The sequence below is a fragment of the Pteropus alecto genome, unplaced genomic scaffold (genome assembly GCF_000325575.1).
Source record: "Pteropus alecto unplaced genomic scaffold, ASM32557v1 scaffold39, whole genome shotgun sequence".
Taxonomy (NCBI): domain Eukaryota; kingdom Metazoa; phylum Chordata; class Mammalia; order Chiroptera; family Pteropodidae; genus Pteropus; species Pteropus alecto.
The window spans coordinates 10,414,096-10,421,591 of record NW_006443568.1 but is presented as its reverse complement, the minus strand read 5'-3'; the positions used below and the strand labels follow the sequence as shown (position 1 = coordinate 10,421,591).

The 7,496-nt window shown below is 48.9% G+C and overlaps 1 non-coding gene across 1 annotated transcript; it reads left to right on the top strand.

The window, feature by feature from the left end:
* The first annotated feature begins 6,456 nt into the window (after positions 1 to 6,456).
* On the top strand, positions 6,457 to 6,575 carry LOC112473101. Its single transcript, XR_003043907.1, has one exon. It is a non-coding gene; the product is annotated as a 5S ribosomal RNA (ribosomal RNA).
* Positions 6,576 to 7,496: the final 921 nt, after the last annotated feature.

Below are 7,496 nucleotides of genomic sequence, written 5' to 3'. Positions count from 1 at the left end.
TCTCTTGGCTAAAAAGACTTTGTGATCGTGGAGAGAGTGCCGCCTCGATTCAGCTGGGATGCACTGGGAAGGAGAGGGGGCAGAGAACTTAATTGTTCAGGGTAACAGAGGAAGTGGCATTTGGAGGGGGAGATGAAAGAGGAGAGGAGAATGGGGTTCAACCTGAGAGAGGGTCTGGCAATCTGGTGGGATGATGGAGCCAAGGCAGAAGGGAGAACCAGGGGCCAGGCTGGCTGAAGGGCTCTTAAGAACACAGCTCTGATGTTCAGTCATCTGTACAGAGCTACATCGCAATGCAACTCTTCTCACCCACCACTCATGAGACAGTAAAAGTCTACCACATTTTGTCACATGATCTTGGCGAAAATCAAGAAAAAAAGGGCTATATTCCACCTTTGGACTTCCAGTAAGATAGGAAGTGCCTTCAAGGGAGTTGAGAGCTGAAGGAGATCAAGAATTCAGCAGAAGCAGGTTATATGGAAGGAGGAATTGAAGAGGTTCCCCTTCCCAAGAATCTCCCGAGAGATTAGGAAGTGTAATGGTTCTAAAACATGTCCCACAAATGCCTTGACACTCTTCCCATTGAAATGCGGGATTTTGTACGTCCTCCCCTCGAATATGGATTCCGTGACTGCTTGACCAATAGAATACGGTGGAAGTGACCCAAATCTTAAGAGACTGGTAGGTTCCACTTCCTGTTTCTAGGGACATTTATTCTTGAAATCCAGCTGCCATGTTGTGCCTAGGGCACATTAAGAGGCCATGTGTAGGTGTTCTGGCCAGCAATCCCATATGACATTCCAGTTGATAACCAGTGTCAATGGCCAGACATGTGAACAAGGAAACCTCTAGATAACTCCAATCTCATTCATCATGACTGCAACCACACACACACACACACACACACACACACACACACACACACACACAACCTTGAGAGAGAACGCCTTAGCTGAGCCCAGTGAACCCATAGAATTGTGAGAAATAATAATAAAATGTTATTGCTTTAAGCTACAAAGTTTTGGTTGAATCATTTTGCAGCAATAGTTTAAATGGAAGAGAAGACAAGTCATTAATCGCATCACAGTGAGATAGGGTAGGAGAGCAAATATTTCATGAGATCTGAAAGCATAGGGGGTGCATCAGCAAGGTGTTACACTTGGAGGATGATAGGGTGACATTTGGATGACTTGAGGTGCTGGCCCAGACATTGCCTAGGTGAGAGAATGAAAGGGAGTCAACAATGACTCTAAGTTTCTATTTTGAGCAACTGTCCTCAGTGACAGCATGAGCTGAAATTGCGAGGAGAGGAAGAGGAAGAGCAGGTTTGGAGGAAGATGATGAGACCAGTTCTGGATACACCGCTGCATTTGCAAAGTGTCTTCTGTAAATACCAGAATCTGCCGATAGATTAGTGAAAAAGATAAATTCTTCCTGGAAGCTTCAGCTCATGTTTCCAAAGCAAAGGTTTGAGAGGTCCTAACGCAAATCTCATTCATAAGTACCCACGTTCATTAATTCACTCGTTTTGTCCGTCATTCGGACAGGTAGAGTCATGCTTAAGAGCACAGACTCTGGAGACAGACTGCCTGCGTTCAAAGCCCAGCTCTACCTCCGAAGAGCTGCATGGCCTTGGGCCGATGACTTAATCTCTCTGTGCCTCAGTTTCCTTATCTCGAGATAGGAATGATAGTAACAGCACTTCTTTTCTTATAAAGATCAAAAGAGTATATCCAGGGAAAATTTCTTGGAATGGTGCTTGGAACATAACTACATAGTGCATGTTAGCTAGTGGTATTTAACAAGTAATTTTTGAGCATCTACTATGTGCTGGACCCCATGCTGCTCTGAGGATACATCCATGGCAAGACAGACACTGGCCCTGCCCCATGAACCTTACATTCTAATCCTTATTTAGCACCTGGGCCCTATGTTTCCTCCGGCCCTATGTTTTCTTTCATATATATTGTCCCATTTCCCCAATGGGGTAGGCACAGCAATGACTTAACTCCCATTTGACAGAGGTGGAAACTGAGGCCCAGCGGAGACCATCGATGTCTTCTTTGCATAGTGCCTATCTGATGTCATAAATCTCTGTGTCCCTTCAACAAAGGCACGGTGACATGAGTGGCCTAGAGTCTCCATGTCTCTCTTGGTTAGCTGTGCTTCCTCTGCTTGCAACCCCTCCAGTGAATGAAATCACAAACATGGCCAGCCCTTGGCCGTGAGAAGAGATCTGCGTAGCCTCTCACCATAGAGGTTCTCGTGCCATGAGGTTGGGGGCAGTGAGTCCGTTCTGCCCCTCTCCCTGCTCGGTCTCCTAGGTAAGGTGGGTGTTTTCCCACTTGCGATCAACAAAACCTTACCCAGTATCATCTTCATGGATGCCTGGAATTCCACCATTTGTGATTCATTCTCTCGAGTTGAGCAATTGCTCCCAGGAACTTCTTTTCATCTCCAAAATTCCTCTGGGATGGGTTACTAATGCCTTAGTGAGCTAAGAACTGGCCTTAAAGATGATCACCTTCCTTTTATAGATAAAGTCTTTCATAGATCCAGAGGGAGACATGACTTGCCCAAGGACACATAACCAGTCTGCGGCAAAGCCAGCGTGAGAAAGTAGCACTGCTTACACTGCTTCCTGTCCTGGTCAGAAGGATAGAGACACATGCTGCTCCTATGTGTCTTGTGCTGCTTTGCAGCCTGCAAAGAGCTTCCGCGCCAGAACTCACTTGACCCATCCCTACAGGCAGGTCCGCCTCTTCCCTGATGTGGACATGAGTTGTCTGGGGGCTGCCTTGACTGTTCCCTCTTCTGATGACAGAGCCAGTTTCATTATTTAGGGAACTAGCCCAAAGGTACTGTTCACTGGTCTGCCGCTGGATCCCCAGAGTGGCCCTTTCCAAGGCCTAGTTTAACAACTCCTTCCATTCTGTGGCAAGCTCCAGAGCCTTTCAATGCCATCTTTTTGTTTGTTCGTTTAAGTAAACCAAAGCTGGTTTCTGTTGCGTGCTTCTAAAGAACTCTGATTGATAGGCCCATGTTACAGATGAGGTGAATGAGGTGTGGAGAGGAAACGTATATAAGAGATGGAGCCAGGACTCCAACTCAGGTGTCCTGCCTCCCAGCCCAGGCCCTTGCCTCACACCTCACTGCTGATTCTGAGCAGTTGGGTCCTGAGGAAAGAAGACAGAGAGGACTGCAAGTGACCAGGCCTGAACCCAGAGAAAAATGTGGTTAATTGTGTGGTTTTGGAGTCAGGCAGACCTGAGTTTAAATCCCAGATCTGTTCCTTACTGGTGATGGGGCCTTGGACAAGTCATTTCATCTTCTCAGAGCTTACCTCCCCTCGGCTGTAGCATAAAGAAAATAGGACATTTTTATAGACATAGATCTTCACTGGGTAGATTTTAGTCTTCACACACCTTCTTTGGCTGGGTCCCCTTATGCAGTGAACAACCTGGACAACTGTACACAACAGCCCTACAGATAGACAATATCGCCTTTTTACAGTCGTTATGAAGACTAGATGAAGTAATGCACATAAAAGTCTTAGCACCATGCCCAACATTTAGTAAGTGCTCAATAAATAGTGGCTAGGTATTGTGACACCATCACCACAGGCTCATTCTGGAAGGTCTGTGGCAGTCTGTGGTGAAACTGCAAATCCTAAGCTCCTGGCTTTCTCACCACCCATCCCCAAACCTTACAACCTTTCCTGGATGGCCTCAGGGCCCTGCTTCTCCCTCCAGGGCTCTGCAGGTTTGGCCAGGCTACCGAGGAACAGGGTTCTGGCCTTGTCTAACACACCACAGCTTTCAGTTTGGCGAAGGCACAGCAATGCCAGGGCCCGGCTAGTAAGTCCTTCCAGCTCCAAGATTCTGAAGGTTCTAGTGGCCAGACTTGCCCTCCAGCCTCCTCTCTCAGACCTAAGACAGATGGAAATCAGAGTGCAGCGCATCCTCAGGCCCAGATGCAGCAGGCCCGGAAGCCCCGTAGAGCAGCCCCAGCCCCAGCCCCCTCAGGCCTCCGCCCTCCTCTCTGGGCAGGCCCAAGCAGCCAGCGACAGGAATGGCTGGACTGAGGGCCTCTGGGAGAGCCACGTGTGCCAGCCCAGTGCCTGCCAGCTCTCAGGCTGATCTCACAATGGCTCCTTTCACCAGAGAGTGGAGCTGGCCCATTTGGAGCCCACGGGGTGATGTCCCAGGCCCCATGGGCATGGAGTGGGAGGTCAGGAAATAAGGAAGAGGTTGCTAAGGCTGGGAGAAGTGAAGGTACTTAGCAAACTCCCCCTCCCCCACCACCTATGTCAAGGTGACCACCCCACAACAGGGGCCATTGGAGATCAGATTCCCTGGGGCCCAGCAGGGGGCGAGGAAGTGTGGAAGCAAATGGAAGGAAAGAGTTAGTCATGGGTTTCTGGGGGGCAGGGATGCTGGCCCCTCAGCCCACACTCTTGCTGACATCTGCAGGCCCATAGCAAGAGGGTGACGTGGTCTTAGTCCTTGAAACAGCCCTTCTAGTAAGAACTGGGGCATCCCAGCCAGGCATCTTTTGCACCCCCACCCCCACCCCTCTCCATGCCTTCTGCCCCAGGCCTCCAGGATCTTTTAAGTGAACTTGCATATTCCTGCAAGTATCTCTGCCCCCATCAGCATCCCTTCCTCCACTCGCAAAGCCCAAATATAATCTAAGCTGCTCAGTCCCTTAATTAAAGCCCTCGCAGCCTCCCTATTGCCCAAAGAACCACTCAGGTAGCCTGGCTCTAGGTCCAGACCATCATTTTTGTCCACTCAGCTCCCATTCCTTTTCTTTCTAATCTCTAAATCCTTTTACTCCTGGGAAATCATCCTTCCCCCACTCTCAGTTCATGTGGTTTGAGTAAGGCTTATGCCTAGGCAGAGGCATGTGACTGCAATTCGTCCAATCAGAGAATTCCACCACACTCCCACACAGTGATTGATTCAGGCGTAGTCATGTGACCCAGTCCAGGGAATTAAATTCCAGAACTTATGTTTAAACATTTGGAGAAATAAATTTTTCCTTCCACCGGGCTTGGGACTGGGATGGTGTCAGCCCGGAGCTGCCTCCATTTGGAAAGGGCTTGTTCCAGAGTGATGTCAACACATGGAGAAGCAGAGAGATGGGAGACCAAGTCCTGGTGGCATCATGGAACCCCTAGATCCAGCTGTACCTGAAGGAGATAAACCTAATTTTTCAGTTTCTTGAGTCAATAGAGTGGCTTTTCATTTAAACCCCTTGGGATTATGTTTTCTCTCTCTCTCTCTTGCAACCTAGAAGTTCTGACCAACATGGAGGGCCTGTCTTATCTGCCATGCTCTGGACTCATGGAACTTGCTATTCATTCTCCCAAACACCACATGTATCCTGTGACTCCTGCTGGGCTCTCCGCTGGGAGAGGCTCACTTTTTTCCTTTTGTAGTCGCTCAACTCTTAAAGGTCCAGTTCAAATACTAGTTCCTCCAAAGAGCCTTTCCCAACTCCTCCCAGGGAGAATTTGCTCCCTTTCTCCTGTCCAAAATAAAATGATTATTTGGCTGGATTATAGTGATTTGTTCGTACATTTGTCTCCTCCACTAGATTACTGAGTTTCTTGAGGGCAAGAATTGTGATTGCTCTTTCTTTTCTCAGTGCCCAGTATCTGGTCTGGCACATAGTAGGCGCTCAGGAAATACTCGTGGCATGATCTGGACTGCCATCAGCTGGGAGGGCCCTGGCTGGGTGTTGACACTCTGGAAATGGGGCCCTGACTCTGGCACTACTTACCAGGCAGCTCTGTGGCTCCTTTCCACTTCTGTGCAAATGCTGTTTGCTCAGCCTTAAGCGTCCGTCTCCCTTCAATCTAAAAATTCTGCTCATCCGTCCAGGAGCTCGATGCCCTTAACGGTGTGATGAGAAAGCTGCTTTGGAGTTGGACAGCGCTGGCAGAGGAAGTGGCAGAGTTGGGGTTGGAACTCAGGTAGCCTGGCTCTTAAGACCGTTCTGTCTTGCTTCTTGCAAAACAGGGACAATACTAGAACCTTCTTCAGAAGAAGGTGGCTGTGAAGTTTAACCTTCACATAAGTGTGAGGAGGATACCGCAGAGCTGAGCACTGCTGTTCTCACTGGTGTGTTCTGAGCCTGGTAGAGTCCATTCTTCCCAGAAAACCCTGGATCTCGGGGTCAGGCCAGAGGGAGTAGAGCTGCGGCTGGTCCAGGACGGCGTCCACTTGGCTCAGGCGGCTGCACTATAGCGCTCTCTCTGCTTGGCAGAATGACTCTGCTCATAATGCTCATTTGTCCAGGCGGTGGATCCACGGCGTTTGCATTCTCCGCACGAACTCCCCTGGGCCCAGAGGGGTGGAAGGGGATGGTGCGAGCTCCAACCAGGCCAGGGAAAGCTGCTGAGAATAAAAGGGGTGGTGGGATAGCCTCGTTTCTAAAAGTCCTAGCTCTGTCTACGGCCATGCCACCCTGAACATGCCGGATCTCATCTGATCTCAGAAGCTAAGCAGGGTCGGGCCTGGTTAGTACTCAGATGGGAGACCACCTAGGAAGACCAGGTGCTGTAGATATTAAAAAAATAAAATAAAAAGCAAAAGCCTCAGCTCTGCCACTTTCTAGTTGTCAGAACTTGGGCAAATCACATCGTCTCCCTGGGCCTCGGTTCTTCCATCTGTGAAGTGGGGAAAGTAATGGTACCTCCTTCATCTGGTGGTGTGAGGATGAAAGAAGATGATGTATTTTGCAGTGTGCGCTGTGGGTACTTGATAAAGAACAGTTCATTCTTAGTCTCATTCTGCCGTTTGCTTAGCCAGGCCACCTGGGGTTCAGATCCTGCTCCACCACTTCCCAGCAGTGTAGCCTCAATCAAGTTACTTAATCTCCCTGTGCTCAGTTCCTCACTTATAAACTGGGGACAATGACAAAACAATAATAAAACTCCTAGGTGTCTGACGCATTGAAAGGGCTTCATCAGTGTTAGCATTGTTATTATTCTCCAGATCTAAGACCTTGGGCAATGACCTGCCCCTCCGCAAGGCTCCCTCCGTTTCCCCATTTGTTCAGTGCAGTTTAAACTTGACTGGAGGTGCCATTTGCTAACAGATTCCTGGGCTCCACCCGACTCTAATGACTCAGTCCTTCCAGGGGAGAGGCCACACGCCCTTTCTTCGAGGGCAGCTACTGTATCCTTCTTGTTCTTGCTCACGGCTCTGTCCCTGGAACCTAGCCTGGACCTGGCATCTGGTGGGCTTCACTAAATGTTTACTGAATTTATGTTTATCATGAAACAAACACTGACTTAGTGCTTCTTATGTGCCAGGCACTCTTCTGAGTGCTTTACAGGTATAAATACATCTATTCCTTACAATTTTGGAGAGAGAGACTGTTATTATCCCCATGTTTTTGTTTTTACAGATGAGGCAATTGAGGCAGAGAGTTTACGTCATGTGTCCAGGGATTCAGACCCAGACCCTCCAGCTCCTGGGAGAATT